Genomic DNA, 10,000 nt, shown 5'->3' with positions numbered 1-10,000 from the left:
CTCTCCTCGCTGGAAGTCCAAAAAAAAGGCGTGAATTTGACTAAGTGCCTAGGAGGATGTCCCTTTAAGAAGGCTGACCTGCTATGGTTCTCCACCCGGGTACGGAAAGCAAAATTAGTCCCTCTCCTCGCTGGAAGTCCAAAAAAAAGGCGTAAATTTGACTAAGTGCCTAGGAGGATGTCCCTTTAAGAAGGCCGACGTGCTATGGTTCTCCACCCGGGTACGGAAAGCAAAATTAGTCCCTCTCCTCGCTGGAAGTCCAAAAAAAAGGCGTGAATTTGACTAAGTGCCTAGGAGGATGTCCCTTTAAGAAGGCTGACCTGCTATGGTTCTCCACCCGGGTACGGAAAGCAAAATTAGTCCCTCTCCTCGCTGGAAGTCCAAAAAAAAGGCGTAAATTTGACTAAGTGCCTAGGAGGATGTCCCTTTAAGAAGGCCGACGTGCTATGGTTCTCCACCTGGGTCAGGAACGCAAAATTGTCCCTCTCCTCGCTGGAAGTCCAAAAAAAAGGCGTGAATTTGACTAAGTGCCTAGGAGGATGTCCCTTTAAGAAGGCCGACCTGCTATGGTTCTCCACCTGGGTCAGGAAAGCAAAATTGTCCCTCTCCTCGCTGGAAGTCCAAAAAAAGGTGTAAATTTGACTAAGTGCCTAGGAGGATGTCCCTTTAAGAAGGCCGACGTGCTATGGTCCTCCACCTGGGTCAGGAACGCAAAATTGTCCCTCTCCTCGCTGGAAGTCCAAAAAAAAGGCGTAAATTTGACTAAGTGCCTAGGAGCATGTCCCTTTAAGAAGGCCGACCTGCTATGGTTCTCCACCTGGGTCAGGAACGCCAAATTGTCCCTCTCCTCGCTGGAAGTCCAAAAAAAAGGCGTGAATTTGACTAAGTGCCTAGGAGGATGTCCCTTTAAGAAGGCCGACGTGCTATGGTTCGCCACCTGGGTCAGGAAAGCAAAATTGTCCCTCTCCTCGCTGGAAGTCCAAAAAAAAAAGGTGTAAATTTGACTAAGTGTCTAGGAGCATTTCCCTTTAAGAAGGCCGACCTGCTATGGTTCTCCACCTGGGTCAGGAACGCCAAATTGTCCCTCTCCTCGCTGGAAGTCCAAAAAAAAGGCGTGAATTTGACTAAGTGCCTAGGAGCATTTCCCTTTAAGAAGGCCGACGTGCTATGGTTCTCCACCCGGGTACGGAAAGCAAAATTAGTCCCTCTCCTCGCTGGAAGTCCAAAAAAAAGGCGTAAATTTGACTAAGTGCCTAGGAGGATGTCCCTTTACGAAGGCTGACCTGCTATGGTTCTCCACCCGGGTGCGGAAAGCAAAATTAGTCCCTCTCCTCGCTGGAAGTCCAAAAAAAAGGCGGAAATTTGACTAAGTGCCTAGGAGGATGTCCCTTTAAGAAGGCTGACCTGCTATGGTTCTCCACCCGGGTGCGGAAAGCAAAATTAGTCCCTCTCCTCGCTGGAAGTCCAAAAAAAAGGCGTAAATTTGACTAAGTGCCTAGGAGCATTTCCCTTTAAGAAGGCCGACCTGCTATGGTTCTCCACCCGGGTCCGGAACTCAAAATTAGTCCCTCTCCTAGTTGGAAGTCATCAAAAAAAGGCGGAAATTTGACTAAGTGCCATCATTTTAGAGTACCAGGACTATAGCTGGGGAATTGGAGCCCTCTGGTGGACACTCGCTGCAAATGCACCCTGAATTAAACACATTATTTCCAGTTCTTTTGGTGTTCCCGGGGAATGAGAGGCCTTTTGTGGGCCAGAAAGAGTGGGGGACCCTTGGAGCCCCTATTTTCAGACAGTTTGGCTTATTTCGGTGACGCCGGGGCGTCCATCAGGTCTTCCCGGGGAATGAGAGGCCTTTTGTGGCCATATGTCAACAAAAGAGTGGGGAAATGGAGCCCTCCGGTGGACTCCCGCTGCAAATGCACCCCCCAAATTAAATACATTAATTCCAGGCCTTTTGGGGCCCTATATTCAGACGGTGTGTAGCCCTCCAGTGGACTCCCGCCTCCAATGCACCCCCCAAATTAAAGACATCACCCCCCAAATTAAAGGCATCATTTCCAGTTCTTTTGGGGCCCTATTTTCAGACAGTTTGGCGTATTTCCTTGACGCCGGGGAGTCCTACAGGTGTTCCCGGGGAATGAGAGGCCTTTTGTGGGCCAGAAAGAGTGGGGAACCCTTGGAGCCCCTATTTTCAGACAGTTTGGCTTATTTCGGTGACGCCGGGGCGTCCATCAGGTCTTCCCGGGGAATGAGAGGCCTTTTGTGGCCATATGTCAACAAAAGAGTGGGGAAATGGAGCCCTCCGGTGGACTCCCGCTGCAAATGCACCCCCCAAATTAAATACATTAATTCCAGGCCTTTTGGGGCCCTATATTCAGACGGTGTGGAGCCCTCCAGTGGACTCCCGCCTCCAATGCACCCCCATAATTATAGACATCACCCCCCAAATTAAAGGCATCATTTCCAGTTCTTTTGGGCCCCTATTTTCAGACGGTTTGGCGTATTTCCTTGACGCCGGGGAGTCCTACAGGTGTTCCCGGGGAATGAGAGGCCTTTTGTGGGCCAGAAAGAGTGGGGAACACTTGGAGCCCCTATTTTCAGACAGTTTGCCGTATTTCGGTGACGCCGGGGCGTCCATCAGGTCTTCCCGGGGAATGTGAGGCCTTTCGTGGGCCATATTTTCAGACAGATTGGCCTGTTTCAGTGACGCCGAGGCGTCCATCAGGTCTTCCCGGGGAGTGTGAGGCCTTTTGGGGCCCTATTTTCAGACAGAAAAAAAAGAAAAGTAACCCTTACACTACAAATGACAGCGGGGAAACGCCCCCCCAGCAAAGTCACAGGGGAAGTGGGGTAGACAAGTGGAGAGTGTCTGGGGGAAAGTCCACAAAATGATCAAAAATCACACACAGGTACGAGTGCCACAAGTCCCGCCGCGTCCCACCCGAGTCCGAGGTGCCCCCCACATGCCCAAAACGCACCCAGCAAAGGCGCACTGTGATTGGGAAGAAAAGTTGGAAAAGTGGGCAAAAGTCCGGAAAAATGACCAAAAACCACACCCAGGTTAGAGCCCCACACGTCCTGCAGTCGCACCCGAGTCCTGGGATGCCCAACATGTCCAAAAAAATCAAAAAAAGCCCAAAAAATCAAAAAAATCCCCGGGCCGTATCTTGGACGCCGGCGTACCGCGTTCGGCCCTCGTGCCGTAGTTTGGCGACCGATTGTAAAAATTTGCCGCGACCGGCTAGTTTTTTTCCTTGGAGTAAATAGAGAGTAGATCCAGCAGAAAATATGCACTATAAACAAAGAGAGGGAGTTTGGAGGGGGGGCAAAAACGCCCTCTTGGAACTTAGTCCCGCCGCGTTCCACCAGTGTCTCGGGGTGCCTACAATGTCCACAACTTACCCAGCAAAGGCGCACTGTGATTGGGAAGAAAAGTTGGGAAAGTGGGCAAAAGTCCCGAATTTGGTCCAAAATCACACCCAGGTTCGAGTCCCACAAGTCCCGCCGCGTTCCACCAGTGTCTCGGGGTGCCTACAATGTCCACAACGCACCCAGCAAAGGCGCACTGTGATTGGGAAGAAAAGTTGGGAAAGTGGGCAAAAGTCCCGAATTTGGTCCAAAATCACACCCAGGTTCGAGTCCCACAAGTCCCGCCGCGTTCCACCAGGGTTCCGGGGTGCCTACAATGTCCACAACGCACCCAGCAAAGGCGCACTGTGATTGGGAAGAAAAGTTGGGAAAGTGGGCAAAAGTCCCGAATTTGGTCCAAAATCACACCCAGGTTCGAGTCCCACAAGTCCCGCCGCGTTCCACCAGTGTCTCGGGGTGCCTACAATGTCCACAACGCACCCAGCAAAGGCGCACTGTGATTGGGAAGAAAAGTTGGGAAAGTGGGCAAAAGTCCCGAATTTGGTCCAAAATCACACCCAGGTTCGAGTCCCACAAGTCCCGCCGCGTTCCACCAGGGTTCCGGGGTGCCTACAATGCCTAAGACGCACCCAGCAAAGGCGCACTGTGATTGGGAAGAAAAGTTGGGAAAGTGGGCAAAAGTCCCGAATTTGGTCCAAAATCACACCCAGGTTCGAGTCCCACAAGTCCCGCCGCGTTCCACCAGGGTTCCGGGGTGCCTACAATGTCCACAACTTACCCAGCAAAGGCGCACTGTGATTGGGAAGAAAAGTTGGGAAAGTGGGCAAAAGTCCCGAATTTGGTCCAAAATCACACCCAGGTTCGAGTCCCACAAGTCCCGCCGCGTTCCACCAGTGTCTCGGGGTGCCTACAATGTCCACAACGCACCCAGCAAAGGCGCACTGTGATTGGGAAGAAAAGTTGGGAAAGTGGGCAAAAGTCCCGAATTTGGTCCAAAATCACACCCAGGTTCGAGTCCCACAAGTCCCGCCGCGTTCCACCAGGGTTCCGGGGTGCCTACAATGTCCACAACTTACCCAGCAAAGGCGCACTGTGATTGGGAAGAAAAGTTGGGAAAGTGGGCAAAAGTCCCGAATTTGGTCCAAAAGCACACCCAGGTTCGAGTCCCACAAGTCCCGCCGCGTTCCACCAGTGTCTCGGGGTGCCTACAATGTCCACAACGCACCCAGCAAAGGCGCACTGTGATTGGGAAGAAAAGTTGGGAAAGTGGGCAAAAGTCCCGAATTTGGTCCAAAGTCACACCCAGGTTCGAGTCCCACAAGTCCCGCCGCGTTCCACCAGGGTTCCGGGGTGCCTACAATGTCCACAACGCACCCAGCAAAGGCGCACTGTGATTGGGAAGAAAAGTTGGGAAAGTGGGCAAAAGTCCCGAATTTGATCCAAAAGCACACCCAGGTTCGAGTCCCACAAGTCCCGCCGCGTTCCACCAGGGTTCCGGGGTGCCTACAATGTCCACGACGCACCCAGCAAAGGCGCACTGTGATTGGGAAGAAAAGTTGGGAAAGTGGGCAAAAGTCCCGAATTTGGTCCAAAATCACACCCAGGTTCGAGTCCCACAAGTCCCGCCGCGTTCCACCGGTGTCTCGGGGGTGCCTGGCATGTCCACAACTTACCCAGCAAAGGCGCACTGTGATTGGGAAGAAAAGTTGGGAAAGTGGGCAAAAGTCCCGAATTTGGTCCAAAATCACACCCAGGTTCGAGTCCCACAAGTCCCGCCGCGTTCCACCAGTGTCTCGGGGTGCCTGGCATGTCCACAACGCACCCAGCAAAGGCGCACTGTGATTGGGAAGAAAAGTTGGGAAAGTGGGCAAAAGTCCCGAATTTGGTCCAAAATCACACCCAGGTTCGAGTCCCACAAGTCCCGCCGCGTTCCACCAGGGTTGCGGGGTGCCTGACATGTCCACGACGCACCCAGCAAAGGCGCACTGTGATTGGGAAGAAAAGTTGGGAAAGTGGGCAAAAGTCCCGAATTTGGTCCAAAATCACACCCAGGTTCGAGTCCCACAAGTCCCGCCGCGTTCCACCAGTGTCTCGGGGTGCCTACAATGTCCACAACGCACCCAGCAAAGGCGCACTGTGATTGGGAAGAAAAGTTGGGAAAGTGGGCAAAAGTCCCGAATTTGGTCCAAAATCACACCCAGGTTCGAGTCCCACAAGTCCCGCCGCGTTCCACCAGGGTTCCGGGGTGCCTACAATGTCCACAACGCACCCAGCAAAGGCGCACTGTGATTGGGAAGAAAAGTTGGGAAAGTGGGCAAAAGTCCCGAATTTGGTCCAAAATCACACCCAGGTTCGAGTCCCACAAGTCCCGCCGCGTTCCACCAGTGTCTCGGGGTGCCTACAATGTCCACAACGCACCCAGCAAAGGCGCACTGTGATTGGGAAGAAAAGTTGGGAAAGTGGGCAAAAGTCCCGAATTTGGTCCAAAATCACACCCAGGTTCGAGTCCCACAAGTCCCGCCGCGTTCCACCAGGGTTCCGGGGTGCCTACAATGCCTAAGACGCACCCAGCAAAGGCGCACTGTGATTGGGAAGAAAAGTTGGGAAAGTGGGCAAAAGTCCCGAATTTGGTCCAAAATCACACCCAGGTTCGAGTCCCACAAGTCCCGCCGCGTTCCACCAGGGTTCCGGGGTGCCTACAATGTCCACAACTTACCCAGCAAAGGCGCACTGTGATTGGGAAGAAAAGTTGGGAAAGTGGGCAAAAGTCCCGAATTTGGTCCAAAATCACACCCAGGTTCGAGTCCCACAAGTCCCGCCGCGTTCCACCAGTGTCTCGGGGTGCCTACAATGTCCACAACGCACCCAGCAAAGGCGCACTGTGATTGGGAAGAAAAGTTGGGAAAGTGGGCAAAAGTCCCGAATTTGGTCCAAAATCACACCCAGGTTCGAGTCCCACAAGTCCCGCCGCGTTCCACCAGGGTTCCGGGGTGCCTACAATGTCCACAACTTACCCAGCAAAGGCGCACTGTGATTGGGAAGAAAAGTTGGGAAAGTGGGCAAAAGTCCCGAATTTGGTCCAAAAGCACACCCAGGTTCGAGTCCCACAAGTCCCGCCGCGTTCCACCAGTGTCTCGGGGTGCCTACAATGTCCACAACGCACCCAGCAAAGGCGCACTGTGATTGGGAAGAAAAGTTGGGAAAGTGGGCAAAAGTCCCGAATTTGGTCCAAAATCACACCCAGGTTCGAGTCCCACAAGTCCCGCCGCGTTCCACCAGGGTTCCGGGGTGCCTACAATGTCCACAACTTACCCAGCAAAGGTGCACTGTGATTGGGAAGAAAAGTTGGGAAAGTGGGCAAAAGTCCCGAATTTGGTCCAAAATCACACCCAGGTTCGAGTCCCACAAGTCCCGCCGCGTTCCACCAGGGTTCCGGGGTGCCTACAATGTCCACAACGCACCCAGCAAAGGCGCACTGTGATTGGGAAGAAAAGTTGGGAAAGTGGGCAAAAGTCCCGAATTTGGTCCAAAATCACACCCAGGTTCGAGTCCCACAAGTCCCGACGCGTTCCACCAGTGTCTCGGGGTGCCTACAATGTCCACAACGCACCCAGCAAAGGCGCACTGTGATTGGGAAGAAAAGTTGGGAAAGTGGGCAAAAGTCCCGAATTTGGTCCAAAATCACACCCAGGTTCGAGTCCCACAAGTCCCGCCGCGTTCCACCAGGGTTCCGGGGTGCCTACAATGTCCACGACGCACCCAGCAAAGGCGCACTGTGATTGGGAAGAAAAGTTGGGAAAGTGGGCAAAAGTCCCGAATTTGATCCAAAATTATGCCCGGGTTGGAGTACCACGAGTCCGGCCGCGTTCCACCGGTGTCCCGGGGGTGCCTGGCATGTCCACAACTTACCCAGCAAAGGCGCACTGTGATTGGGAAGAAAAGTTGGGAAAGTGGGCAAAAGTCCCGAATTTGATCCAAAATTATGCCCGGGTTGGAGTACCACGAGTCCGGCCGCGTTCCACCGGTGTCCCGGGGGTGCCTGCCATGTCCACAACTTACCCAGCAAAGGCGCACTGTGATTGGGAAGAAAAGTTGGGAAAGTGGGCAAAAGTCCCGAATTTGATCCAAAATTATGCCCGGGTTGGAGTACCACGAGTCCGGCCGCGTTCCACCGGTGTCCCGGGGGTGCCTGCCATGTCCACAACTTACCCAGCAAAGGCGCACTGTGATTCAGAAGAAAAGTTGGGAAAGTGGGGAAAAAAAGGACCGTGAAATATCCAAAATTATGCCCGGGTTGGAGTACCACGAGTCCGGCCGCGTTCCACCGGTGTCCCGGGGGTGCCTGGCACGTCCACAACTTACCCAGCAAAGGCGCACTGTCAGTGGGGAAGACCAAACATGTCTCGGATTTTTTCCAAGTACCTTAACGAGAGAGGCTAAAAAGCACCTGTTTTTACCTTCTCTCGTTGTTGTACTTAGAAAAAAAACGAGAAAATAAAAAATCTGGGTTTTTTTCTAAGTACCTTAACGAGAGAGGCTAAAAAAAACCATTTTTTACCTTCTCTCGTTGTTGTACTTAGAAAAAAAACGAGAAAAAAATTTTTCCCCATTCATTTCAATGGGAGTTCATTTTTTTTTTGGGATTTTTTCTAAGTACCTTAACGAGAGAGGCTTAATTTTTCACCTACTTTTTACCTTCTCTCGATTTTTCGTTTTTTACCTGGTCGACCAAAACACCTCCATCTCGTTACTATGTGCACCATGTCTGACAGGCTGAAATCACAGGGAACGCGTCCGAGTCAAAGTGAGCTATTTTCGGACACAAATATGGTGTTTTCCCCCTCTATCCTCTGGTTCTTTTTTCAAACTGATCTTCCAGCATCTGAGCGACAGGGGCTCATGCAGACACCTGTGTCCGCCCGAGGGGCGCCTTCCCGGACACATATATGGTGCTTCCCCCCTCTTTACCCCGGTCCTTTTTCAAACTGATCTTCCAGCATCTGAGCGACAGGGGCTCATGCAGACACCTGTGTCCGCCCGAGGGGCGCCTTCCCGGACACATATATGGTGCTTCCCCCCTCTTTACCCCGGTCCTTTTTCAAACTGATCTTCCAGCATCTGAGCGACAGGGGCTCATGCAGACACCTGTGTCCGCCCGAGGGGCGCCTTCCCGGACACATATATGGTGCTTTCCCCCTCTTTACCCCGGTCCTTTTTCAAACTGCTCTTCCAGCATCTGAGCGACAGGGGCTCATGCAGACACCTGTGTCCGCCCGAGGGGCGCCTTCCTGGACACATATATGGTGCTTTCCCCCTCTTTACCCCGGTCCTTTTTCAAACTGCTCTTCCAGCTTCTGAGCGACAGGGGCTCATGCAGACACCTGTGTCCGCCTAAGGGGCGCTATCTCGGACACATTTTCAACTTTTCCCGCATGAATGAAATCCTGGAACTGATTCCACCCAGGTACTTAGGGCTTCCAGGGCTTGAGCGACAGGGGCTCTGTCCGGAGCGTGTGTCCGCCTAGGGGGCGCTGTCTCGGACACATTTTCAACTTTTCCCGCATGGATGAAATCCTGGAACTGATTCCACCCAGGTACTTAGGACTTCCAGGGCTTGAGCGACAGGGGCTCTGTCCGGAGCGTGTGTCCGCCTAGGGGGCGCTGTCCCGGACACATTTTCAACTTTTCCCGCATGAATGAAATCCTGGAACTGATTCCACCCAGGTACTTAGGACTTCCAGGGCTTGAGCGACAGGGGCTCTGTCCGGAGCGTGTGTCCGCCTAGGGGGCGCTGTCCCGGACACATTTTCAACTTTTCCCGCATGGATGAAATCCTGGAACTGATTCCACCCAGGTACTTAGGGCTTCCAGGGCTTGAGCGACAGGGGCTCTGTCCGGAGCGTGTGTCCGCCTAGGGGGCGCTGTCTCGGACACATTTTCAACTTTTCCCGCATGAATGAAATCCTGGAACTGATTCCACCCAGGTACTTAGGGCTTCCAGGGCTTGAGCGACAGGGGCTCTGTCCGGAGCGTGTGTCCGCCTAGGGGGCGCTGTCTCGGACACATTTTCAACTTTTCCCGCATGAATGAAATCCTGGAACTGATTCCACCCAGGTACTTGGGGCTTCCAGGGCTCGAGCGACAGGGGCTCTGTCCGGAGCGTGTGTCCGCCTAGGGGGCGCTGTCTCGGACACATTTTCAACTTTTCCCGCATGAATGAAATCCTGGAACTGATTCCACCCAGGTACTTGGTGCTTCCAGGGCTCGAGCGACAGGGGCTCGGTCCGGAGCGCGCGTCCGCCTAGGGGGCGCTGTCTCGGACACATTTTCAACTTTTCCCGTATGAATGAAATCCTGGACCTCCGTCCAGGTACTCGGGGCTTCCCAGGACTTGAGCGACAGGGGCTCGGACCTGGGAAAAGCCCCGGCCCACTTCCCCTTTCCCCTCTAACCCTCTGGTAAACACGACTTGCCACGGAGCGGCCCTCACCGGCCGGCGTCAGCCGGTTACCCAGGTGGGGGATTCCTCCGGCCCTGCAGGTCTGCCTCTATTGCCGCCCGGCAAGCCCGATTTGAAGCGAGATCGAGACGACCCGTCTGCCCTAGTTGTCCTACATCGGACCCGCTC

Source organism: Nerophis lumbriciformis, unplaced genomic scaffold (genome assembly GCF_033978685.3).
Source record: "Nerophis lumbriciformis unplaced genomic scaffold, RoL_Nlum_v2.1 HiC_scaffold_43, whole genome shotgun sequence".
NCBI classification, from domain to species: domain Eukaryota; kingdom Metazoa; phylum Chordata; class Actinopteri; order Syngnathiformes; family Syngnathidae; genus Nerophis; species Nerophis lumbriciformis.
This window is presented reverse-complemented; position numbering follows the sequence as displayed.